This window comes from Aythya marila (assembly GCF_965140915.1).
Source record: "Aythya marila genome assembly, chromosome: 3".
NCBI lineage: Eukaryota > Metazoa > Chordata > Aves > Anseriformes > Anatidae > Aythya > Aythya marila.
This window is the reverse complement of record NC_139044.1, coordinates 27581130-27609103: the sequence shown is the minus strand read 5'-3', so window position 1 is coordinate 27609103 and position 27974 is coordinate 27581130. Positions and strand designations below refer to the sequence as shown.

Sequence of the window (27974 nt, the reverse complement as noted above, 5' to 3'; positions counted from 1 at the left end):
GAATGAGAAGAGATGAGAAGGGCACACAATTAACAGAAGTTTTAAATAAACTAGTTTAAGAATTTTAATGATCCCATCATACAAAGGGAAGCAGCAGGTGTGGTGAGTACCATGATAGCCTCAGAATCAATTCATTTCTTTTAACAAAGTTTCATTGAAACTATGGGATGCATAATGCAGATCTGCACTGCAGCCTTATAACCATCCTTTTTCAGCTCCCAGAATGAGCTAGATTTATGCTGAATGTAACTCACTTCATGCAGAAAAGTTGGGTTTTATAGTACTGAGACATTATCTTTTATCACAGTGATTAAGTCAGTCAGGAAATCAGTATTCACAAGCATTATCTTTTGTGCTCCTATTCTTTGCATAACACCAGTAGCAGAGGATGCCATTTTCTGCTAAAGTACTGCAGCAATAGCTGAATGAAATGGATATTCAAGTATAGTATTGTTAAAGGTTGTTTTTTTCTGGATGGTTTAGCATGATATATTTATCCTTAGCTTATATCAACAGCCTTCAGCTCAAGAACAAAAATCAACTATATAATATTCAGACATAAAGAATAAAAAAAAAACATATTGTGCTGGTGGCAAAAGATTTCACAAATTGATATTTGACCCATATATAAACAGCTCAGTATGAAAGTATCTGTTAGGTATTTAAGTATCTCTTTCAAGGAGTAAAAGACACCTGCAGAAGCTCAGTGGGTGCTGCAACCTGCATTTCTGGAGAGTACCAAGGCAAGATGTAACAAAAAAAATGTGAAGTTTTTGGAGACAAAGAATTGGGAAATCCAGTTTGGGAAGATTGGGCAGAGAATGGATAGGAACGTAAAACTGGCTTTGCAGCTGGGGGGACCCAGCCAGCACTGGAAAGTGCTGATGCCTCTGTCTTCTGTGATACAAACATCCACTAATTTCATCAACATTAGTATCCATTGCTGCTGATGTGCTTTGGAAAGCCTCTTCTATAAAATCTAAAGTCAGTAAATCCAGGTATTAGATGAAAATTATTTGGAATATCAAGAATCAAATATCTGTGAAGTTATTTTGGGGAGATACTACAGGCTGGAAGCCTGGAAAACAATCAGCAAGTCTTTGTCTTTTCAGACCTCTGTGAATAAAAGTGGCAATGGATGAGGCAATAAATACTATAGAACTTTTTACATTACTTTTTTGGGCAGAAAATTTTGAAAACAAAAGTGTTTATACTAGAAAAGCAAAACATCTTAATGGAAAAGGTTTGATACCAAAAGCATAGAAGAGCAGCAAATGTGGAGGCCTAGAAGATGTGCATGGAAGAACACCAAAGGATGTAGATGTGTTTCTGAGCAGCAAAAATCTATGTAGCAGCTTCAAACCAGAAAACAAGGGAGAGGGAGGGCTTGGGCAAAACAATTTGTGTTATTGGTATTACACAGCAGTAATGTGAACTATACTGAGAAGTAATGTCTGTTTTACCACAGTTATTATTTCTTGACCCTTGTAAAGGAAATGGGGAACAGGGAGTGAAGCTGGAACAGTCCCAGAGGGTGTGGATGAATGTTCTTGCTGCTACTAAGGTTGGTGGTAGCTTCTGAGTTGGACTGGTACTTTCATGCACCCCAGTCCCTCCTTCCATGACAGCAATGGCAGGATCAAAAGCAGGAGGGAGACTCAGCTCTTTGAACTGCAGCACCTGATCTTCCTTTCTTCTTGGCACAGGCAATCTGTGCAGCCTTTTAGTCCCACCTGCCTCACACCCACGGCCTCTTTGCTGCTGTTCTGACCTGGCTTTGCATATAATTTATCCACCAAATGCTGAACGTTATGAATGCCTTTCTCTCTCTCTGCCTCTTTAACAGATTAGTATTGAAGATTTACATGCAAGGAATTAAAGCTGAAGAGGAAATTAAATTGATTTTCACTACAAATTAGAATGCAGGTTATCAGCTGTAGGCTTAGCATCAAACGCTTCTGGACCTGGCTCTTTTACAGTTGGTTCATTGCGTTTTCGACAGTGTTTGTTCAGTGTTTGTGGTTAAATCAGCACTTCCTAATAGAACAAAGAGCCTGGCTGCCTATTTTCATTACACATTACGTTGCTGGAGCAGTATGTCTAAATCTACTTTCTGCCTTGACAAAACTTTCTCCAGCTGAAAGTAGAATTCCATCTTGTACTTTGTAAAGTAGCTTGATGTCTGCTCTGAGGAAGAGCTGTTAGCCATGTTAGGCTTACTGTGCTTTCTTTATAGAGAGGTGATTGAGACTGAGGCCAGAATATGGAGTAGACTTGGAATTTTGTCCCTATTATGAATGGATCTTAGACGAAAAATGAGAAAATACTCTTTGTCTTTACATGTCATGCTGTCTCCAAGATTTATCTAACTGACTAGTACCAGTTGAAACTCAATACAGTGTGCCTTTGATTTGGTTTGCTGTGCTGGTGTGAGTGGTGTAGTGAGCACATGGGCAAGGCCACAACTGATATCTTGAATTGTGTCATTTTTTTTTTCTTTTTTCTTTTTTTTTATTATTATTTTCTTTGTGCTAAATATACAAGAAATACATTGCCTGGAATGTAAAATTTATTTTATCACAGTTTTAGTAACATTTGTCTATGAGTTGGGTCTGAGGAAAGCTTAAGTATGTTTCATGAGCTGTTGAATGTGAGTTCTAATTTACCTTGAGGTAAAATATAGAAGAATTTTTTGTCCACTTCTGAACCTTCTGTGATTACTAAGCTTCTATGATCTTTTGGATAGATAGTACAGCATCTACATATATGACACATAACACAAGTCTAAACCTCCATTTCACATGCCATCTTCTATTAATTATGATCACTCATTTGTAGAGAGAGTTGTAAAATAAATGATTTTTGAACCCCTCAGAAAACAATGAAGCTGTATAAATCATGGAAATACGTATGGGTTTCAGTCACATGAAAAGTTTTTAAATGAGAAGATAGTAGGACAGGAGAAGGCAAAGAAGGTGTAGCGTGTAGGAAGGCATTCTTTTTATACACATTGGAGCACTGTCTGATGTTTCTTCTAATGTGAGGATAAGATGGCAGCCACATGCCTAGTACACATTTAGGATGTTTGAGTGTATAAAGAAGCATATAAAAATGGTCACTAAATAAATAGTTCAATTTATGTAGCTATTTATTGCTGTACAAAAAATAGTCTACCTCATGAATATTAGATGTAGTTAAAATTTTAAATAAAAGCATAGATATAGCTGTCTTCCTCCTGCCCTGAAGCTACTTCTATTAAAGTTAATGGCATGTCTGGTTTCCGGGGAATTGCTATGAGATGGGCTGACAGTGGGAAACATTTGCTTCACTAATGTTTCAATACAGATTGAAACAGCTTATTGGTTTCTATTGTTGGAATAATGTGTGATAGAATAATAATCATATTTACTTTGAGCTTTCTCTAACTACATTTTATATGTCCAGCTCAGACTACTGTTGTAAAAGCCACTCAGCTTTTAAAAGGAATTTGGGAGAACATACGCTGCCAATTTCCAAGGTGAAATGAGAAATCAGTGATTAGAAATAGACACGTTGCTGCTTGAAGCGGACAGAATGTTTCCCAAGAACAGTGTGTCCCAGGCCTTACCTTTCAAACATCATCTCCTAATAACTGGTCCTTGAGACATTACAAAGAGGCATATAAATAATCAAGTCTTTCTCGGAAAGACAAAGAATGACAAAAGAAAATATGTTCTAAATTGGCAAATAAAGGAGAAGTTGGTAACTCTGCCTTCCTTTCTTCTTCCTTTCTTTATATACTCATTTATTCTTTCAATTTAAACTAACAAGGCATTGCTTTTTTTTTTTTTTTTTTTTTCTTCTGATTGAAGGACCTTCTATGTTCCTATTTTTCTGTTTTTCAACCAGTTGCAACATTATTTCACTGTCTGCATTCTTTTCTAACAGAAAGCCTCAAATATGTGGGGTCTGGTGAGTAAACAGGGAATTACAACATACTTGGTATCTCCACCTTATTACAAGGAGGAATGTGAAGATAGCATCAACTTGGCACTGGGGAAGGGGACTAAAGGGGAAGGGGACTAAACTGACATATGCAGAAATTTTAAGAGGATGGTGTAAAGTGAGACAGCACTGGCAATTACTTTAACATGTCCATGTAGCTTGAGAAGTGCATTGGTTACGTACAAGACCGTTTTTATCTGAATAATGTTTCACCCTGCAGAGGGAGCCATTGGGTTATCAAGCCAAGCATAACTATGGTATTTTTATTTCTGGAGTTTGACTTGTTTCTGTGTTCTTGGCAGATTTTTTCCCCTTTATATATACATATATAGGGGCATATATATATATATATATATATGTATATATATGAAGGGGAATAAAGGAGAAAAATATTTATATATTTACATACATACATTATATATATGTATAAAGACATATACTATTAGTGTCTGAATGAATATTTATGGATTTAGTTTTCTTCAAGCTTTGCTATGTTTTGGACAAGTTCTTCTTAAACTATTCTTCCTAGGGGTAACAATTACATGCTTAATGCTTTCTCTTCAAATGATACAAGATAGGAATAAAATTCCATCCTGTTCTAGAGTGGCAAGGGCAATGCTTAAGTTATATAAAATGCAGCAGATCTCACAAGGGTACAAGTTGTCTTAACATATCTGTGTATACAGCACTCTGTGCAAATGGGAGCAGTGTTCTGCCATGACAGAGAAAAGGAGGAATGAGGTGCTTTCATGGGAAAGAAGATGCTGACCACCAGGGACAGTCTAATGTAACATGCACAGGGAAGAGCAGGGAATTACTGAACAGACTTTTATTAATTGCTATTTTTAATTTTAATTATATTGTACCCCAGCTTGCTAGACTTCCCCAAAACTGGAAGGCTGCTATCCTGGATTTTCTTTGCTGGTCTGCTGGGGTGACAAAAGCCCATTCTAAAAGATCTTTAAATGCAAACAGAGCTTCAAGAGATATTTCTATGCTAGGGAGTCATGCTACTTGTAAGTGAATGTGCTACCTCTTACTGTCAGAAATTCTCTGTTCAGATAGGGTAGTTACTTTGCTTTCTTCTTGAGTAAATGTGCCACCAAATTAGGAACTCCACTTATTTCAGAACAGTACAAGTCTGAAGAAGATAAGTAATTCTCACCAGGCCATGTAAGTCCACTACCTAGTGTCCAGGATGGTTTTCCATTGATTTTGGAGCCACTTTCCCAAAGATAATTTGCTTAAAATTAAGGACAATATTTTCTCAAGCTGGAGAATATACATCAAAGTTCTGGAAAATATGCTAGGTGGGAGAAAGTATCAGTGGGATGGGGAGGCCAGAAAGTGGGTGCTGCAAACTGCTCTCTCTATTATCCTCTCAACCTGCAAAACACATGCTTTTCCTGCCTCCCACTTTTCCTCTGGGTCACTTTGTGTCCAAGTTAAGATGAATAACTCTTAAAGGCAGAGAAAACCCTTTGCTACATCCCTAATGGATTCAGTGTAGAACATGCTTCTTTTACTGTACTCCAGTTTGCTTGTAAACATGGACATCTTTCACAGTAATTTCATTTTTCTGTAAAACTTGGTGCAAGCTCTTATTTTGGATTTTGGCTTTATTTTTTTCCCAAGTCCTCATATGTCTTTGTAGCTTAGTCATCTCTGCTACTGTGAATGGCCTTGGACAAGATATGGTCAAGCAAGATTAGTCTCTTGTCTTGGGTGTTTTCATATGAGTCTGTTAGTGAGATTGCTTCCCACTGCATATGTGGAAGTCCTGAAGGCTAAGAAATATTCTTCTGATAGATCTGACAGACAGAAACAGTTCATAGCATTCCTGATTTGAGCAATGTTATTCTATAGTTCAGGCAAACATATGTGGTACAATCATTTTACTCAATCTGTTGTTGCCCTGGAGGCTGGCAGCAAGAATCCACAAAGCTCTGCTGGTACATAGCACCTATCCGAAGACTTAGGTATCGACCATCTACACAGTATTTCTGCCTTTTAAGAAGCATATAGTATTTAGAAAATGCTAAACAGAAGTATTGTTTCTACAATGTACTCCTTAAAACAACAAAACCACCACCACCAAAACCTAATCCTCTCTAAAATTGCATCTACTGCAATGTCAGTACAACATACTGTTAATTCCTCAGTTGCAAAGGTGATCTCTGTGGTAAGGCATGACCAGAGACTAGACCACCAGGAAAACCTATCCTGTTTGTAGTTGTCAACAGTTTTCACAGCTTTCTTTGAAGCAACTGAAAGACAAGCTCATGACTTTTACCAAGTAAAGCAGTCACCCTCTCTACAAGTTAGGCACTGGCAGGATTCAAAGGCACATTCTGCAACATGCTACAGATTAATTTGTTTGTTTATTTTGGATGGTAATTTGGGGACCCAGGAGTTGGACTCGATAATCCTTGTGTATCCCTTCCAAGTCAGATATTCTTTGATTTAGTATGATTTAGTGTGATGCATGTAGCCTGACTGTCCAAAATACACTGATCAAGCACTGAGTTCAGGTTTTACACTGACCTCTGTAGTCCTTCTTTGGACTGTTCCAGACAAATGGGTAGATACATATGGTATAGGCATAGATAACATTTATGCTATGTTTTCCTACTTACTTATCTGCTCATCATACCAGAGTTACTGCAGGATAAATGATGAGCTGCATTTGATTGGTCTTCACTTTTTTTTTTTTCCTTGTTATTTTACTTTGTTGTCTGTATGTTTTCTTATATATATATATTTATGTATATATAGGTTTTCTCTGAGATTACCAAGGGCAGCTATCCTTAGTCACTTGCAAGGCACAATTAAGGTTGCTGAATGAACATTTGTTCTTTTTTTTTTCTGACACAAAAGGTTAAAGCTATGATTTCAAAATTTCTCTAAAATGTGGACAGTGACACAAGGTTAAAAAATATTGGAATGATTGGTAGGACCCAGCTTGCTGGTTAGGTAATTCCCAAACAAACCAGACCTCCACAATGTATGCATAATAGCATGAGAAAGATGCAGCAAGCATGAGATGGGCTCAAGGCCTTTGATGGAGGAGACTCAGGCTAGATGTAGCAGCTTTGGTTCAGGTTGCAAAGTAAAAAGTCACTAAGACCTGGGCTTGTGAAGCTGAGTGGGGCTGAAGAGCCAGGGGAACAGCTTGTTCAAGAGTAGTCTGTGAATAAGGAGTCGATGCTGCTGTGTCCTGAAACACTGGCCAGGGAGTGTGAAACCAGCATCTGTCTAACCTGATGGACTGCCTGGAGTGAATGTCGTTGATTGTAAACTGGGAGAAGCCTGTCTTTGTGCTGTTGTATGAAGTTAGCCATAGAAAGGAAGAGGGAAGAAATTGTTACCCCTTCCTACACATCTGTATGTATACCTGCAGGTTTGAGTTCCAAGTATGGAGCATAGGAGCTTCAAAGTAACAAGTCTGAATTATTTTGAGGACCCTGGGAGCAATGTCCAAGGTGTTGGTTATATGTGAGCTTGTACAGAGCCTTTGGATCTTATAACTTCTAGAAGTGTAAGAGTGAAAATAGACCCATCTATGCTCAGTTCCTTCACCAAAATCAAGAACGGTAACTATGGGATTACCTAAAAATGGAGAACAAGAACAGTTTGGGAGCCTGCCTGCCTTCCTATCTTGAGCAGAATACTATGAACTTCACCTGGACAGCTTTGTTCCATGGCAGCTAATCATCTAGCAGCCAGGCTGTCAGATGTAATAATGCTGTGTCCAGATGCAGGATCCGGCCTTGTTCTTTATGATTATGTCGAGTGGCTCACAGTTTGAGGCAAGCTGTTGTCTGGACTGTGCTCAATGTGTGCATCATGATCATTGCTAATTTTTTTTATGACTGACATCAATGAACACAATTCCACTAAATGGTGTGATTTTCTTGAAATCATGTTTACTGGCTGAAAATAATTTCATTTAAATATTTTTGGCTAGTGCTACTCGGGTAGAATCAGACAAAGGTCTTTCAGTCTTTTCTATAAATAAAAAGTGCTTGTCCTTAAACATGTTTATATCATCCTAAGTCTGTAGGGGCTTTTGTCATTTCAAACTGAGCAGCTGCTGAAGTATTATGGGCTTGAAGCAGTGATAGTTAATGCTGCTATAAATGTAGCAGAAGAGATAGAGGGAAGCTGATGAAAATATTACCCCTGAAAACCACATTCTAATCTAACTAGCTTTCCTTAGGAACAGATCATTAACCTGAAAAAGACAGTTTTGACTTCTCCATAAAGATTAATGCATTATCAATCGACAAATTTACTTTTCCTGAGGATCTTTGAAGTCCAATATTTTTAGTTCCTTCAAACTTGTAGTAGTGATCTGAATCTAAAACAGTTTTCAACTTGTTTTTATAATGTCATTGGCAATGAGTGGAATGGAGATGTTGCTAAATCAAGATGGCAGGGGTTTCCATACATTTAGAATTTTGGGGAAACAAGACGCATGAGATGCAAGGCAAAAGGTACCCAAGATAAAGCTCCAGTGGAACCTACATGAGTCCTGAAGCAGTGGGTGTCTCCATATTGGCTCTTCCACCACTGTATGGCCTGACTGCTCCAAATTATCCTCACATTGCTCTGCAGTGGGACAGTAGTAAATCTCATCCAAGTGACCAAGCTACAGAAAGGTCACACAGAAAAGCCTGTGGCAGCAGGAGGAATGCTTTCCTGTAGTTTGGTGCTCACTGGGCTGTCCTACTCCTGAACAGACAACCTCTCCAACAGAGATTTGAACCACTTTTCTTGCCGGGCAAGAAGTTACATTCACTGCTGCTAACAAGGAAGGAGAAGAAAGCAGGTCCTGCACAGAGAGCCACAGGGGGGTGATTTGTCTGATGGTGAAAGTAATTGTCATTCATTAAATACCTTGCAATCTCAACCTTCAACACTGCCTTCCTTAACAGCTATTTTGGGATTCAAGAACATTTGAAAGTTACATTAAATTCCAGTGTCTAATTATTTTTTTAATCTTCATTTTAAAAAGCTGTTGAAATAAAGGTCACAAAATGCTAACTATAAATTTCCCAGGTCACTGCCTTTCAGTGGCTGTTGCCAGAGTGAGCAACAATGTTATGATTATAATATGGATTAAATATCTTAAAATATGTTTTCACTCATGCTGTCCTAGCAAACATGAGCATCACAAGGCATAATGATTTAGTAGACATTTTTCAATGGCTTAGTATGACCATCAAGTTGATATAAGAATCTCTTTTAAATACTGTTGTTAGTAGTAATAGCACTGCCAGACATTTCTTTTTATCTGCTAATGACTTAGTTTCAGGGTACACTTGTAGACATTGTGGCTGTCTGTTTTCCATAGTGCAGCATAAAGTAAGTCATCAGAAGTTTAAATTTTTAAAATGCTGAGCAGATAAAAGCTAGCTTTGTCTGTCTTGGAGACAGACATTCCCTTAATTTTGTGAAAACAGAGCTCAGAGGTTGAGAGCCTTCCCAGCTTGGAGTCTCAGTCAGACTTCATCATCTGTCAGATTTCCCTACAGTCACTCTCATAGTTGGCTCTCAGTATTATACTGCACCCCTAGCAACAGTAAAATTTAGTAAATTATTAACAATATAACAAAAGTAAGTTGTTTGGGGCTGAACTTTTTGCTTTGTTTTCATATTGTGCTTGTCCTGGTCAATATTAACCCTAAGTATTTGACAGCTTACTTTGCAATTTGTGGTGTCTCATATGGAAAGAAACAATATTAACATTCTCATTATCTCCTATGCAAGAAATCTAGCTGGAGGACATTTTGTGTGCAGTCATAGATCCAAATGGACGAGAGAGATCATTGTTGTGGAGACTGTTCAGATAGCCTAGGACTGAGTTTGGATAATAAAATACAGTGAAATGTTCATGCACATGAACTTTATAATGGAACGCCTTGGCTATTCCTGGAGCAGTGCTTGGACCCATGCAGGCTGGATAAGCAAGTATGCAGTTAACCAGGAAAATAAGTGCAGCCTGGAACAAAGCATTGCTAGTGCTTGGATGAAGCAACACTTAGAAGAGGATGAGAGAGCAAAATCTGACTGTAGCTGTTAAACAGGGGGTTTGGCCTAGGCCAAGCCACTGTTTGGCAGTGAGTTATGAAGCATCAGACCCATAGCTAGGGCAGGGCAAAGGGCACACAGCAGTAAAGGTGCTGCCCAGGATGTGGGGAGGCAGATCAGTAACAGAGATCTGTATAAGAGGTGAGAGCAGAGGGCACTACAAGAAGCTGGCAGAAATCTGATAGCCATAGTAATAGCAATCTTCTCCCTCAGGCTATCCTTCTGAAAATAGGATAGCTGCTTGTAGTGTAGCTCTTTTGCTGATGATATACAGAAGTTGCATTTTAGCAGCTGATTTTCCAAAGATGTCACTCAAAAAAAATCCTTCCGAAGTCTGTACCAAAAATAAATAAGAAACTCCGTTTAACATGGGCTGGATGACAAATGGTTGTTACAGCTGAGCTTGCTGAGTCAGAGGAGGATAAATCTCTGAGGTCAGTTGGCTGATATCAGCTGTGCTTGCTCTCTGCAGAAGAGGTTACATTCAGTGGGAGATGGGTGTAGGCAGTGCTCTTCAGAGTTAAACACAATCATTTAACAGATGAAATTGCCTTTATTATTTGAGGATTTTTTTTTAAGTGAGGCTATTCCATTCCTCCTCCCTCTCTTTGCATTGGTGTTGACAGCTGCTATTGTTTACAGGAAGCATTGGGAGAGAAGCTAAGCTGCAGACCCAGCAGAGCTCCTTAAGGTCAGCTGTTGTGTAGCAGTTGTCTGTAAACAGCATTGTGCGTATGCCGTCAAGGTCTGTGGGCTTTTCATTCCTGGCAGCTGCCATTTTCTGTTAGCGGTAATTGGGAGGTAAATCAAGGCCTCATGATATATCAAGCCACAGATTCAGAGCTTCACTTCTACTCCCTTTGGTCTGCACAAGCACTGAGAAGCCATTAGCAGGAGTTTCAGGTTAGTACTTGAGGATGCTTGGTTATCACAAAGTAGCACTGGAATTCAAGGGCAGCAAAACTACAGTGCAGACAAAGAAACACATGTGCTTTAGGGCTTTAAATACAACAATGAAACCCAATAAAATATAACTATGTGAAATACATGGGGCTGTCTGTGACCCTCTCAGCAGAACAAATTAAACAAAGATTATACTCCTTCAAGCCAACTGTAACAGCAAGCTCTGACTCATATTGGTAGTGTTTTGCATTAACATTAAGGAGAAATAGGCAGCTCCCCAGCTGCCCTTTTCTGTTCCCTCTAGTGCTGAGTAGATCTGGGCACAGGGCAACCCCAAGCCTAACTTTGATACCACAGTGACACTTGGAAACATTAAATCGGTGCCAGGCTATGATGACACAGGAGACAGGAGAAAAGCTACAAATATAACCAGGTTTCCATCTGTGTGGGTCTCTAAGCATCCTCAGCAGGGTGTGAAGTTCACCCACAAGGAAATGGTAAAGTATCAGTGCTCCATGTTAGCTTCTGGCTCTGTATGTAGGCATTTCATTTCCTATCCTGTCACGATCACATTCCTTAGGCAATAAGTTCTTCTCTTTCACTTCCCCTCCACCCCCCCTTTTTCCTTATCCAGGAACTTTTTCTAAACATCTTTGTGTTTTGACTTGCACACTTTTATACCTTGCTCTTTATTCCTCAGTCCACAACTCCATGTTGCATCTATTTTACTCTATATGGTGCCATTTACATAAGCTAGGTGCTATTTCCTTGTCCTGTTAGTCCCTAAAACCAACTTTGTCACAGTTGTAGGTCTGAGTTTCTCTGAGTGGCTGCTGGTGAGTTGTTTATAGCTGTAGGCTCCTAGGCCAGCCGGTGACCTGCCTCTGTTCATCCCATGTCTGCACTTCTCTGCACTGCATCTGGTGTGGCAACTACTCAAGTCTTCTCCTGTCAGACTGGGCCTCTGTTTTTTTATGCTACATCATTATGTTAGACCTGTAAAGATCTCATTCTATAGGAAATGTTAATTTTTACTTATTGCTATTGTCTGTGAAAAAAAAAAAAAGTGGTTATTACAGTACAAAGAAAAGTAAAAGTAAAGCAAAATAGCCACAGTTGCCTGGTCATTGGAAAAATCCATGTTACAGCCAAACCAAGTGAAACGAAAGCCACAGGCAGGTCAAGGTGAGTCCAGACAGAGCAAGCTGACAATCTGACAATCTTTGGTCACAAGGACTTGCAAATGCACCACAAAGCCTGGCACTTGTGTCTAGCAATGGCAACACTTTCCTGGCAGCTGCTGTTTGTAACAATGAGGAAAGATGCATGCTTGGGTTGTGGGTGCAGTGCTATTATGGCATCCCCCCACCTCAATCCAGAACATCCGTTCCTGTTCGCATTTATGTCTGTGTTAATGCTTCCTGTTTGCATTTATATCTGTGTTAATGCTTCCTCCGTTGCCTTAGGGGCAGTGTATTTCTTTCTCAAGCTGCAAAATGTCACAGGGGACTTCACTTTCAAGCTGTAGTTACCTTGGGCAGTGACAAAGCATGGAAGCTTTAAGCAGAAAAAAAAGATGCGATGAGTAAGGAGTGTCTTCAGTAAGGAAGCTTAAATAATGTTCTGCAATCTTGATTGCCTTGCTACCTGCAAAAGCCATAATGAAATATCTTGTCTTTAAAGCCAGATTTGCTTTCTGAACTCCTGCTGGGCGTTCAGGCTGTTATATATGAGAATATATTCTTCCAAGTGGAATACGGGGGCTGACTGCAGAAGCAAAAATTGGGGCAGGCTTATACCTGATGTCATTCTTTAAAGACACATCAGTGCTGAACCCTGTGTTTAAAAAATGTTTTCTGTAAGATCAGTCGATATATTGGATTCTTCATGTCTGAGGGAATGATGTGTTCTCAAAGTCAGTTTGCAGTCACTCTACACTGTGCTCTGTTAGAGTCATCTTAGGCTACAGAAGACTAATGAGGATGACATCAGTTTGTTGCTGGAGATGCACCCTTCAGTCCCAGTGACAAAACAGCTGGAATTTTAACTGTTTTCTTCATTACTAACCATGGAAGCATCCTGTGGGGAGAAAGCACTGACAGACTCAGGGCTACAATATTGAGAAACTGTGTTATTTTATTTATTTATTTATTTATTTATTTCCACTTTTTAATGCCTTAAATCTCAGATACAGTGTAATTCCCTCAACTTTATTCTGTCAAGAAGCTGTGGCAGCTAAACCAAGACAAATGGCTTGTCAGCTGTCAGTGGAGAAATGTTATAAAGCCTTCACAGGTAGCATTTTGCTGTCATCTGCATCAGAGGTGTCATGAATTGAAGCGGCCCGCAGAGTGAATTTTCCTCACTGAACTAACTTGGTGCTGCTCAGCAGCATGGCTAAAACTAAGTTTTGAAATCTAAGCATGAAGCAATGTAGGCAGAGACCTATTTGCTCTTGTCATGAGAAGAGAAGGTGGTAGTGGAAGGGATGGGAAGGGAGGATCCAGAGCCAGAGGAACCACTGTGGGGGAACCACTTTTCCTCTCCTGCTGCTGCTGGGTGATCAGGAGGTGCATCAGCAGAAACTGGTGAGTCTTGGGTTCCCTCTGTTTCTCCTCCACCTCCTCCTTTTCCCAGTCTTCTCCCCGTCTTCCTTCTGCCCCTATAATATATTTCCAATCCTACATCACCTGTTAGTAGCAAGTGGTACGTGCCCTTGGTCACTTTTCAGGACTTCAGCAAGGTAAAATATGCACCAGGATCACAAACACATCAGAGCCCCCAGGCAGTTCTGCCATTCTCCACATTGCCTCATGCCTCGGCACAGAGCTGTGCGGTTGATTGGGGGGGGGGCGGGGAGAAGGAGGAGGAACTGCTTTGCAGCATTGGTGATGCCTTGATGATGCAAAGGTTTACACAGAAATGTCATCCTGAGAGTAGAGCCACTAAGCTTATTGCAATCAGGTCCAAACTCCAGTCATTTTGTGGGGCTGGGGTAACTTAAGCCCACCTGTAGTGAAAGGATCCCACTGCATTAATGACTTCTGAGCTAAAAGAGAGATAGTGTAATCTTGAGGACATTGGAAGTCTCCAGTCCCCCAGGGCCACCCTCCATTTAATAACATTTGCAAACATTTCAGAGCGTGGCTCCTCAGGCACCTCCACGCTTCCTCCTCTTCTTTCCCCTGAATGAGAAGGAAGATCCACAGAAGCTGCTTTTATGGCCTTCACTTTTGTGAATTATCCTGGCTTGTCAGGAAAACATGTTTCAGGAAAAAAAAAAAAAAAGAAAGAGCTAGAAAAAGAGAGGTTTTGAACTTCCACGTTTGTCCCTTGTAATTAAGTGAGCTGGGAGGCACAGAGCTGTCAAGGACACGAGAGGTAGATTTCAGTGACAGATTTGAAAGGTTTGTCTTAGTGTAAAAACTTCCTGTTTAATTACCAAAAAAAGCTCCTCCTCTTACAAATACCAACCAGCGATCACTGCAAGCTCACAAGTGCAAGGGAGAGGAAGGGGAGAAGAGGAAATGTCTCTTGAAGGTTTCATTAATGTGCAGAGCTGTTTAATAAGTCCATGCTCATATCTATTTATCAGCCTGACAGCTGCTTCCCTCCTCTCCTTCCCACTGTTTGGTGACATCACGTTTGCTTCTCCATTTCTGAGAATTTAACATTAATGCAGCGAAACTGGTATAAAAAGTGCCTGGTGTGGGGAATAACGGAGCTAGTGGAAATGAAATCTTTCATTGATTTTTCTTGAAAGGAAAGGTGACCCTACACTGCGTGAAGCTGTAACCATGGCAGCAGATCTAGTCATGGGGAAAAAAAAAATGATGCTGCTTTTACAGCAGGAGGTGGGAATGGACACTCTGAGCTGAATGTTTTCAAGCCCGTGACTGGAAGCCTGAGACATTTTTATTTAATATGCTTTGACTTTGGAGATGGATTGTGCTGCTGTATTCCTCACAGAAGAGACATCCGTGGGAAGAGAACACATTCGGTAATTGGGCCACAGCAACACCAAGAAGCCAAGGGACACTTGTGCTAGAAGAAAGCTGAATCTCTGATGATTACAGTTATCTAATAACAGGTGTCAGGGATACAACAGGGTGTCCCAGATATGCAGGGACCAACTGTTACTTAGATAAAAGACCGTTACTTACATCATTGGCTGCAGAAAGGGGCCTTGAAGCATTAAAAAGGCTAGGATATAATGAAGAATTCAGGCCATAATGCTTTGGGGGCATTTTAAGTCTCTCAAGTACTTTAGAAATAGCTAATTCTCATTGTTGTCTGGGAAAGAGGGCAGCATATATACTGAAGTGGCAAGGTCAGCTTGCTTGCCTAAAGCCAGAGAGAAAATCTATGTCAGAGCTAGCACGAGAAAGCATGATTTGCAATCCCATGCTCAGTGCATCCCAATCCTGCACCAGTTGCCCCCACAGCTCCCTACAGAGCCACACAGGCTGCGGTTGCTGGTACATGTTGTCCTAAAACACATGCAGCTTCTTTTTGGATGCTGGAAAGATTCCGACATGTGGAGACCGCTGAGGAGCCACATCCAACAGCTGGGTGCTCACCCCAGTTTGTGCCACAGGTGAGCAGTGTTTCATCTACTAGGCACTGCGTGCTTCATTTAGGATGCCAGTTCCTCTTTGTAATTTGATCAAGAAAAGTAGATGAACTTCAGAAACAGAGCTTGTTTTGAAGCAGCATTTTGTTTCTGAAAGCAATTTTATAATCCCTGCTGTGCTAAGTAACCACTATAAAATTGAAAACACTTGTCCTTGCAATGCCAGGTTTAAAAAAAAAAAAAAAAAAAAAAAAAAAAAAAGTGGCATATGTGAAAGCTGGTGCTTTTACTTGTTTTAGATGGAGGTTACCCTGCAGAAATAATCTCTGCAGTAATGCACGGGAAATAAGAGAAAGCAATGTGCAACTTCAAATGGAGCCTTCAAATATAGCAATACCAGGAATCCTACTAACTGTGACAGCTGGGCATACTACATGCTTTCCTGAGAGGGTTAGATGCTTTTAGGATGTAATATCAAATGCTCCACTTTTAAATTCAGGCATCTGATCTCAAACTTTCTCACTGGTTTTACAAAAGATTCTGGCCTTTTTTGTGCATCCTGGAGAGAGGACTGGTGGAAGACTCGCTGCAGAGAGGCCAGCTGCATTGCCAGTGGAGCCATTAAGAAGCCTGTGGCTCAGCAGGTTGAGCAGCCCTTGTTGCTAACCCATCCGTGCTCCAACAAAGACATCCATTAGGATTTATATCTATGGTGTAGTCACCTGGTGTATCACAAGCTATTGACTGCAGTGACAGTGCAGTACCCTCACCTGATTCAGCCTGCCCTGGTTTCAGAAACCACACACGTTGTTTGACCATACATGGTCCCTTCCTGTACCATCCCTGGAGGGGAGATGAGCTTACTGCAGTGAGCAGTGGTTGCACCAAGCCCTTGAAGGAGCTTCAGGTGCACTGTCTGAATCTCCTCCTTCAATGCATGGGAAAGTGACTTTCAGCGGGCAATGCGGGGAAATGGAATTTGTTTCAGTAGGCACTGAGGAGTGAAGGAGTCTTCAAAAAGATTGATTTGAGGATGACGATAAAAGGAGAGAAGCAGAGGTCAGAGAAAAGGGCAAGTGTGAAAGCTAGAGAATCAGAGGATGAGAGAAAAGGAAATTAAAAAATGATGGCAAACACTTTAATGATCTTGCTTGTGGATTTCAAAGGAGAAGGATCAGACTTCCTTCAGTTCTGGGTCATTGCTTAAAGACTTCACTCAGATCCTCAGGAGATGCATTTTCCATCTTGACAACTAACAGTGTTTGTGCAGGCTGACTGGCAAATCTGTTTTTCAGTACACTAATCTGCTGTTCGGATTTTTCTGGCACTATTTTTTTTTTTTTTGAAAAGAAATTGGAAAAGAAATAGAAAGAGACAATAAGACAGATCTCTCTGCTTTACCCACTTCTCTTTCACATGAAACTCTGTTCTTCCCACCTCATAAGTAATTCTGGATCTGAGTAGAGAATATATGTAACTGTGATAGCAAATAGGAATGGGAAAAGGAGGAACAAGTCACATAAGGACAGGAAAATAGAAAGGAAAAGAACACAGCATTCGATGGGAGGAGAGTACCCAGACAATAGAGGACATGAGGTAAAAAACTGAAGCAATGTGATTTTTAAGGGAAAACTGATGCAGATGGACGGTTTTAGAATAGAAATTAGCAGATACAAGCAGTAAAGGGATATGTGAGGTTAAGGAAGATTTTGTCCCCAAATTGTATTCAGGCAGTAGGTAATACTTCCAATGCTGTTTCAGTTTTATCAAATTGTTTTAAAAAAGAAAAAGGAAAATAACAAGGGCAACAAAAACCTAACAAATGCCTTTCATCTGAAAGTTTTAATAAACCTGTAAAGGTTGGTTTTGCATAGCCTAAGCAAAACTAACAAGGCATATTTCTAAATGACTAAAGTAGCTTGTTAGAAGCCTTTGGCAAGACTAAGTTTGTGTGAGTCAGATCAGCATATTGAAAAGGCATAATAATATTCCCAACAGGAGATGAAAATGTCCAGTTTTGCAGAAATCTCATTTTTGCTTTATTGTGATCAGCTGCACATTGTTGCCACAATCTGCTAGAATTTTATTAATTGTGAAGCCACATAATGCATAAATGCCTTCTAGTGACATCCGTAGCCTGAAAAATCTTCCATTTGCTTAGAAAAGGTAATGCTAATGGCATGCTCATGAAATGTTTTTATTCTGGGAACTCAGAATAGTCCACAAAATGCCATAATGCGTGCTGATCTGGATAACCATCCTATTAAAACGTTCTTTAGGCTTTTCTACGGCTCAGTTTAAAAAAGTATGGTAAATATCAGTGAATATGTGCATATGAATGTATGTTTAATTATGTGCAGAAAAAAAAAAGGAAAAATGCATACACAAAAAGGACAAAGGTAAATTGATGATGTAGAACATTCACCTTATCATGGAGTTGTATCTGTACTACACTGTATATTTTATATAAGAATTCAGTTTTGGATCCTGGAAATGCTAATCACTGCTTTTAATAAACACATGTTCTTTAGATCAAAAATGCATTAAACTCCTAAAATCTCTTAGGAGATGCCTGCATCTCCCTCACTGACAGCTGTGTGGTCATAATCTAAGCCAACAGGGGATCAACAAACTAATGAGAAAGTCTTTCGATGGAGGTGACAGAGCTGAACGCCCACGTCGGCAAAAGCCTGAGGCAGGTGCCTGTTAGTCTGAGCATACAGAACGCAGCTACTGAAAAAACAAGGCATACAATGAGTGAGCTAATTCATAAATTACTTCAAAACTGGCCTTTGTTACCAACAATTTTTCTCACCTTCTTTCTCCTTCTGTCCTCCTGTGTTGTATTTATTTGGATAGAGGATTCACATCAGTACATGACCAGTGATTAGCTCCACCATATTAAAAAAGAAATCAGATCACAAAGAGAATGGCAATGTTTTTTTTTTTTTTTCCTTGTCTAATTACCAGGCTAACTGCTTCCCTACTTGTGATTCATGTTGAAGATCTCAAATGCTGACTTACAGTACAAAAAAACAAATCCTGCTCTATACAAACTAAAGAGTGAAGAATGCCATCAGCTTGGCTAGGAGCTTATATGAAGAGACCTGGGGATCCAGCCTTTGGAGGGTGTAAGCCACCTATTCACTGGTTGGGCTAAAGGAATTAGAGGAACACTAAATTATGCCTGTTGGGATAATGAGTAACATTGCATATCAAAATCATTGATAGGTATTGGTAGGTCATTGTTTTGCTTTTTTATTAGATAACTGCTTGTTCTTCCATACAACTCAGCTAGGGTGCTCTCTGCCAAGTTTGTATTGTATCAAATACTCTGTTGCACTCATCATTTTGGTTTATGAACAATAATTCCCCAGGGAAACATTTTTTTTTTTTTTTTTTTTTCCGTCACCACCTTGCTTGCATGAACATGTGGCTTGAATGCTGAACATCTTTTCTTGTCCAGGTACTTTTATTCCTTTTCCAATTAGAAATGCAGGCAAATGTCAAAGCCATTAAAGTGTTTCCAAATAAGAAGCTGAGCACTGAGTATTGTTCAGGGCACGCTGGTTTCCTCCAGCAATGTCCTTCACCTGGCAGTGAACTAAGGTCTACCACAGACAGAGGGCTGCTTTGAGAGACATCATGCAAAGGAAGTGGAAGACTTTACTTCGTGATGGGGTGGGGGTAAAAATAACCAGTTGACATACTTCAACCTGTATTTTTAAAGTGCCGGGGAGGTCTAGATCATGTTTTCTTACACCCTATAATTCCTGCCTGCAGACTGCTCCGTTACTCGGAATGTAAATACCACTGTATCACTAGGAAGCATATCAAGCATTGCACCAGGCTAGATCTGACAGTAATGATGCCCTTTGTTTTGTATAATCTTGGAAAGTGAATTGTGCAGTTTTTCAGTATCCTGAGAGCATGGCTTCAGTTTCTTGCTCTCAGGCTACATAACCAATTGCATTTTATTGTTTCATGGGGGCAAGAAAAGGATGTAATTAAATAAATACTCTTAGACTAAGATTTGTGCCCATCGGGATGTATGAGAATTACATGGTTATAGCAATCTTGTACCTGTGTGTGTGTGTAATGCTCAACCCTTGCCTGCCCTTCTGGCCAGTGACCACCATCCTCTCTGGCTGCAGCTGGCAAGCCAGAGGAGTACCTTGGAGCAAGGGGGACAGAAAAGTTCGAGAAGAGGGCTGCAGGACACTCTGTCACTGGTTTTCTGTTCTTGTGTCTTCTTCAGTAGCCCATTCAGGTTTATGTATACATGAGTTTACTTTAAATTCCAGTCCCAGAGGAAAGAAATTTAGGAATAACCTTCATGAGGAAAGAGCTTCACTGTGTCTAGCTCCTTCGGATTTATCTCTAAATTCAGTTCTTTTGAACTTCTGAACTGGCAGGCATGAAAGCCACACAGACAGGAGAGTTACTTACTGCTCTCTTTGAGAAGATCAGTGCAGCTAAGAATCTGTCGTCTCCTTCCTTAATCCTGCCTCCCCTTTTCTTTCATGGTTCAGTGTCAGGGAATCAAAATGCCAGGCAGAATATTCAGCAGCTAATAGGTGAAAGGATCAACAAAATAAAATAACTAGGATCAGTGGGAGAAAGTTAACCTTATTCTGTGAGGAAACATGTGAGTGGATGTATTAGTAGACAAAATAATGTTTGGATTTGGATTAGGTGTACTGCCCTAAACTCGCTGCAATCATTTAGGTGGAAAACAGTACAGGATTTTAAAAACAAGCCAGTGCCAGGAGGAAGATCGTGTTTTCTCCCAGGACAGACTAGAAACTTCACATGTACCTGCTTATATACAGTTCCCCTTCTGTTACTGGGAAAGCAGCCAAATGAAAATGTTTTCTTGGCAACTATGATTAGAAAAAAAAAAAAAAAAAAGAGAAAAGCTTACTACCTGAGTAAGTCTCACCAGAAGCCAGTGGGCAACAATGGATATCAATCAACAAATATATGTTGTTCAAAGAAAATCATAAATTAACTAGGTAATTCTATGTATATATGTGATTCTTGATCAAACAAATACATAGCTCAAGATGTCCAGACTGAAAAGTGACAGTCAAAAAAAGCCACGATTTCACTACATAACCTTAGGATCCATTTTAGGAGGCAAATAAGAAGTCAACGATCTCACGAATCTCCTTTTGAAGTAAATATATATTTCAAAAATAAAACTGAAACAAAAAAATGTGCATAGGCTATTTCTAATGCAACCAATGAAATTATGAAGGTCTGAAAGAAAAGAAGAACTGCTGTTCCCTTGGATAGAAATCTCTTGTTCTGTTGGCCCAGAAGGGCTGTTTACTTTCAAAAATGCTGTTCAGTGAGACAAATGTGCTGTTTTATAAAGAAAGGGCACTGTCACAGATGATTACACAACCAGTCTGAGACTACTGAACCCCTCTGTTTCTGCTGTACAGGACAATTAGACTTTTTTCAAAGGGGAGGCTCTAGAGCTGAGAGGGAGGAAAGCCAGGCAGGAGTGGAGCAAAGGCCTTGGCACAGCGTCTGGCACAGGGCCTCCAGGTTCATCATCGTGCTGCTGGAAGCCAAAAAACAGGAGCACACACCTTCTCACTTGAGAGACAAAGATGAAGAATAAGCTCTTTGGAAGAGTCTAAACATCAGTGTTTCTATGCAGCAGCGCAGTGTGGGAATACCCAAATTATCACAAGGATGGGGTGTAGTTAAGCCATATGTCTGGGGGCCTACCTGCATCTGGCCTCCTAAATCAGCCAAGATATAGGGCCACAGTGTATAAAGAGTTATTCCCCTCAGTCTCTGAAAAAGCTTGGAATCTCTAGACAGTGATACAGATCGGGATGCGATGGAGATGCCCAACAGGTGGCTTGGGAAACTTCAAGTCAATTCTCAAAAGTAGCTTAAGAATTGAGGGACTGCTGGGACTTGGGTTTACCTGGGAAATGGGATTTTAAATTTCCTGAATTATCACACTGCTTCCAAATGTTTGCCTTGAACCTAGTTCTGTCAAGGATACCAGGGTGAGCTAAAAAACATTAACTGTGTAGGCGTAATACCATTTCCAGAAAGTACAGTTACTTAGTTTACTAGGGAAGATGCTGTATGTTTGACTATTTGCTTTGTAAATAAATCTTATGGATCTAAAGTCAACTACAGAATTTTGAGGTCAGAGCTACTGAACCAGATACTCAGAGGGGCTTAGATTGGTAAAGACATTGCAAAGCAAGTTAATTTGGCAAAGATAAAGAAAGGTCTTAGAAGAATATCTGCAGATTATTCTGAAAATGCGTTGGCTGGAACCCAGATTACTTTTATCTGAGTTTTATTTCCATGCACAAAGCTAGGAAGATCTGGCAGAGGACATGAAAAAGAACTTTGAAGAAGCAAAGGTAGGATCTGTCCTGTTCAAAGTAAACAAGCTAAAACATAAAGCTGACAGTGGTTAGCTGTTTTTGAGCTGAGGACGAGGTAATGCTATGCGGGGCTCCTTGACATAGATGAAGAGCCATTACAGGCTCTTCAACACACAGGCAAACCTGTCTGAAAATGACACAGGGGCATTGGTACCCTGCTGCTGACATCCCAGCCAGGGGAACAATGCTGAGGAGACACAGCTGGGGGGCTGTTGTTGCTCCTAAGCAAGAGGAAGAGGCAACTTGTACTAGGCCACTGTTCTGGGTTTCCCCGAGGAAATGCCGCTGCTGGGGATGGAAAGTAAGTCCTGAGTTCATGTGGCTGAGGCTGCACAGGTCAGGGATCTGATGTAAGTCAGATAAGCCTGATTTATCTTCACATCCTGGAATGGAAGCACTTTAATTTTGAGCAGAATTTGTGCCTACAGCAAAGAGCCTTGCTTGGGTGCTGACCTCACATTAATAAAACAATAGTCTGGAGGACACAAAGATAGGTAGCCTGAAGTATTATCAGCAAGAAGCTTCCTTGAATCGCACTAAGCTTTTCTGTAAATTATTAAGCATTAAAGAAGCATAAACCCTTCACTACTATGAATCTAGGCAATACAACTCAGTGGAAGGAGTTCTCACATTCCATTACTGCTGGTTATACTGCACCTGAAAACAGTTGTGACTGACTATAATTTTCAGGTGAGCACTTTTACGTAGGATAAAGAGACCTTAAAGGGTGTCATGTACTTTCACACACACTTCCTTTATATCGCCAGAGTGCCAGAGAGAGCAATGACATACAACTTCCAGAAAGGTGGAGCTCAGACATGGTTACTCTAGAAATGAACATAATTTGGGCAGATCTGGATCCATTTAGTGTTGGGGGAGGTAAAGGCAGTTGGACAGCCAAGAATAAGAACAAGAAGTGCCATATAAAGCCAAGTCCATGAGGCTGTGTATTTTAGCGCACACCCTTCACTTCTTTCCCTCTTTCCTCTCCTGTTCATGCATCTGTTGCAGCACAAATCTCTCCTCTAAATAACAGAAAGTGAGGGAGGAAAAATGATTTCATCATGATTTCATGTGATTCCCTGAGTAGGTAAAAATAAAGTTGTTAAACCAGTGACCATGCATAAATCTCACAGAAGTGACAGCACCAGCTCCTCTGTGCTTTTCCTACATAGCAGAGCTAAAAATAGCTGATATGATGTTGGCCTGAGATTTTATCTATGTCAATGCTCTCTTGATGACAATGAAACACCCTGGCAACAAACATGCAAATGTCAAATCACGGTATGACATGGAAGACATAATATCAGGAATATCTCTATATAATATAATAGGGAGCTTTTCAATAAAATTTTCTGAGGTGAAGATTTCACTGGGGGGGGCAGGTCCAAAAGAATTTTCTTGTTTTGAGCTCAATGAATATCCTGAGATAACACTAATGATCACTCTAAATATCTCATCTGCCTTTCTTCCTTCTTTTTCCTCCAGTACTCCAAACATATATCCACAATTTTTTTTTTTTTTTTTTTTTTTTGGTTTCCCTCTAGGATCAAAACCTATGCATTTGTCTTGAAACTGAATATCAATACTCACGCCAATGCTAGTGAGAACAAAAATGTGGTGAATGAGAGATCTGTGTAACCTTGTGTATGTCTGAGAATAGCTGTGTAAAATTATTTTTCAAAGTAATTCAATAGTGGAAGGGCTAAGGGAGGTAATAAAAACATCTCTCTCTCTCTCTCTTATTTATTTATTTATTTATTTTTATGTCAAGAGAGAAAGAGCTCCTCTCTAAAAAGAATCACATGCCTTCAGAAGAGTTTCTTCACAAGAATAGCTGAGAGAAGACTTGGCTCAAGTGTACTTTCAAACAGAGGTTAACAGAAGTGTCTAATAGATTGATCATGCAAAAGCAGTTCGCTATTGCTATTGCTTTTCTAGCCCACAGTCATGAGTAATCCCTTGTTTCCTTCCTTCTTTCTTCCACAGGATATTACAAAGCAGACCAGATTGCCAAGAGAGCAAATGAAGGGATGGCACCAAAAGCAGCTGTCAAGTTTGAATTCCTTAGGTAGGAACAGTCTGATCAGCAGCAAAGCCCAAAGAAATATTTGGCTTTGAATCATTTTCTCAAGCACCATGGGGAACAGAAAATGGAAAGGAGAGAGCAGTGACGGAGAGCTATAGATGATTTTGCTGCCTGTTTAATTTTCCTATGTAGAGCAATCTATTTAATTGTGAAGTAGAGGTTTTCATGTACATTACATGAATGAGTTGCACAGTATGAGAAACACAAATCAAGTATTTACTAAATGCCCAAAGGATATTGCTCACATTGAGAATACTGCTACCTCAAAAATAAGGGGATCTTTTGTAGTTTAAATGTGGATCTCTGAAAAGGAGAGTTATTCCCATGCTAGATGAAAGCAGGGCCATTCAAAGGATCGACTGGCTTATTTGATATGAAATTATGACCACTTAGTTCAGGACTGGACTTCCTAATTTGTGGAGGCGACCTTCAACTTTATGATTTGTTCATTCCTTTCCATTTTTATCTTTGATTTCTGGCTTGCGTTTTCTAAAGGGTCCCAAGGTATTAGTGTGATCTCATTGTTTAATTGGTGGACTTCTACAGAGTTAAAAACAGACAAAAGAGATGCTTTCAATGATCTTTTAACAGCAATAGAAGTTGTTTCAATGCTTGTATGACACTAGGTGTGTGGAGTGGCAAGTTTCCAGTTTTTGCAAGATTTGGCAGCTAGTAAAGCTCCTTAATAAAACAGCAACATATTTTTCTTTCAGATTTGCAGTTTCTAAATGTCACTCTTTTATTGCTGATTTATAAAGTCCTTTTCTTGCCAGACCCAACCAAAGCAATATATATACATGAAATAGATATTCTATATTTCAAAAGCAATGTCTTTTCCCTTGATTGAATCAAAAATTATGGTGAAACATTGTAAATTATGTTTGCTTTACACTGTTTTATTAAGTAAATCAAATGGTTGGATCTCTCTGAAAGAGAAGTCTTCTAATATTATGCGGAAGATTGCACAGTGCACTAAAGAATAAGGATGGATGGCTGCTTATTTACAGAAACTCTTGACCATATATTCAATTTCTGTAAAAGATTGTCATCTCACAGTCTAATTTGATAAATTTGAATAAAGAATACATCTGTGCTGTTTACTGAAAGGTATGCTTCAGTATTACCTTCTGACATTTAACTTGAACAGTTTAATACCTCAAGAAATTGCATAAAGTGAAAAAATATCTAGTAATAACAGTACTGCAAATAAGATTTTAATTGAATACAGCCAGGAAAGACAGTCAAACAGCAGTCTTACCCCTGCTGTTTCTCCTGAAGACAGACAGTATTTGGCGGTCACCTTGAAAAAGTAAATTTTTGAGGGAGAGGAACAAAGGTAAAATTAAAGGAAACACAGTATTGTGTTTTCTCTTTATTTAGAACAGAAGTAGACCCTCACGTTGGTACAAATTTCAAGGCATTTTGGAGTTTTCCCAGGGTTCTGGGCTGCAGGTGAGAAACCTCCAGGGCTGGATGAGTCACTGTGGTCAGTCATGCAATTAGCACTGGGCTCTGTTATAAATAACTCCTACTTCTCTAGTCTGCCTGTGCAGTTAAAATAGCTGCCAGTGATGCTCAGCAGATTTGTAGGTTTCATGACTTTTCAGGTCCTAATTGAGCTGACAGCTTCACCTTTGCCTCAGCAGACACCAACACTATCTATTTTTCCAGATGGAAGAATGCTGCAGTTGCATCATCCATCACTTGCCTTGCCTGCATGCAGAGCTTCAGCTTTCCAGTGTCTGGGAATAGGAAGATTTAGTTTGTTGCAGCTTGCTTTCTGCTGCCTCCTGCTTTCTGATATATGGAAAATGAAAAAAATGAATACTCCTTCCTTCAGGTGTAATGGATGGGCTTTGAGAATTACAGCAGCATCAGAACTTTGCTTCCTTGATGCGTGCCCAGAAAGGCTGCCTGAGCCTCTGATTTCTGGGAGAGTGATAAGCATTTGATTTGGGAAGCAAAGAACAATCTCTAAACTGAGCTCTGTAAATACATTATTTTAACCATGCACATTAAATACGTTAAAAAAAAAAAAAAAGAAAAAAAAAAGGCATGGGGGGCAGATGGGGAAAGGGACGTAGGAGAGATGACAGCTACTTAAAACATATCTGCTAAAGGTAATTTCATGCTTCAGGCATAGTCAGTCCAAAAGCTAGCCCACAGTATGAAGGTACTTGAAAGAATGTACATACAGTAATAAGCAGTTTCCAATAACTTCCTTCCTTCCTTCCTTCCCTCCTTTCCTCCTTCCCTCCTTCCGTATTCAAAGAAGGCAGATATTATGTAGGACTGAAATTTGAGAAAGGAGGTAAGATACTTGCCAGCATCCCTCAGAGCTTTAAGCTGCCATAGATGGAGTTTTTATAGTTATATCATGTAAGTAATGTCTTAAGAATCACACAGAGGGACATGGTGAGAAGATGAAAACCCGCTGGTTTAACCAGCATTACAAAAATGATCATTTTTTGCTGAAGTTAAAGTATAGAGCCTGTAGCCTGCTTTAGAAGTAGATTTACACCCTGTATGGACATGCTGCAGCAGGGATGCTCTGAGCAGGATAACACTGTTACCTAACAGGGATAACAGACCTGCACACAGGCTGTGTGGTCATCCACGTACTGTGCCTGGAAATAACCCCCATGTAGTGGGCTGTAGTTTGAGTTGACCTTTAGCTAATTAAAAAGAATTCTTTGTGCAAAGCTTTTGCTTGTCTCATCAAAGCTGTTTTTCCCTGTATTGAAGAAGAGGTTTCAGTTTTTCAGAGGAGAATCATGTTGAAATGGCAATGAAATTATTCAGCTTGGCTCAGTTTCTTGCATCGTTACAGGCACGAGCTATTTGTCTTAATGTGGTATGTGCTCATCCTCTGCAGAGCAGCCTTGAGGAGACGCAGAGAAAATGGCTGTGGGGACCTTTGTGAGCTTGGACTGTGTTCCACAGACATAGATCTTGTCCACAGCTGCACCTGACTAATTTTCAAACAAGCAACCTGAAGAAAACAGAGGTATGACTCCCTTTCTCCTGATGTATCAGTTTGGGACTAGGTCTGGTTCCACACCCTACACCTGTGCACATTGGGAGGGCAGAGACAAGGTTTTATTTGAGTGCACTCTTTCCCTTTCCCCTGCCTATCTGCCCACAAGTGTCAGGGATTCCCATGGGGTTTGTGCTGGCATTGTGGCTAGCATTTGCTCAAATGCCAGGCTCTGCTGGCAGTGTGTCATGCTGGGGCCAGGAGACCCAGGAGACCTCTCACATGTTTGCTTGGATGGAGGCAGAAAGAAAGACCAACATTATGCTGGTGGTGACACACTGTTCTTGCTTGGGCAACCCAGACTTCTGCATGAGAATAACCACTTTCTGTGTGCTTTACCAGGATCTGGCACTCATGTTCCAGTGCCTGATCACTGTTAGAACTCCATGTTTGCTAGTGCTTTGCCCACAGTCTACCCCTACCTCCTATTGCTTAATAGATGGTCAGGTTTTGGCAGTCATCAGGATGGATATTTAGGTTCTATATGGCAAATATGAAATATATAATTGAGTTCAGCTGTACGCTTATTTGACACACAGAATCACACAATTTCTGGGTTGGAAGAGACCTCAAGATCATCGAGTCCAACCTCTGAACTAACACTAACAGTCCCCACTAAACCATATCCCTAAGCTCTACATCTAAACATCTTTTAAAGACTTCCAGGGATGGTGACTCCACCACTTCACTGGGCAGCCTGTTCCAATGTCTAACAACCCTTTCGGTAAAGAAGTTCTTCCTAACATCCAACCTAAAACTCCCCTGGCGCAACTTAAGCCCATTCCCCCTCGTCCTGTCACCAGGCACGTGGGAGAAAAAGCAGTAGCACAACCTCCCAGGTGTCCACAGCTGACTTTATGCACAGCTGTT

At 40.2% G+C, this 27974-nt stretch overlaps 1 long non-coding RNA gene across 1 annotated transcript; it reads left to right on the top strand.

Annotated features, from left to right (window-relative positions):
• Window positions 1-5: 5 nt before the first annotated feature.
• LOC309877214 lies at window positions 6-27070 on the top strand. The gene is made up of 3 exons (XR_014317333.1): window positions 6-102; window positions 23968-24049; window positions 26943-27070. It is a non-coding gene; the product is annotated as an uncharacterized lncRNA (long non-coding RNA).
• The last annotated feature ends 904 nt before the right edge of the window (window positions 27071-27974 follow it).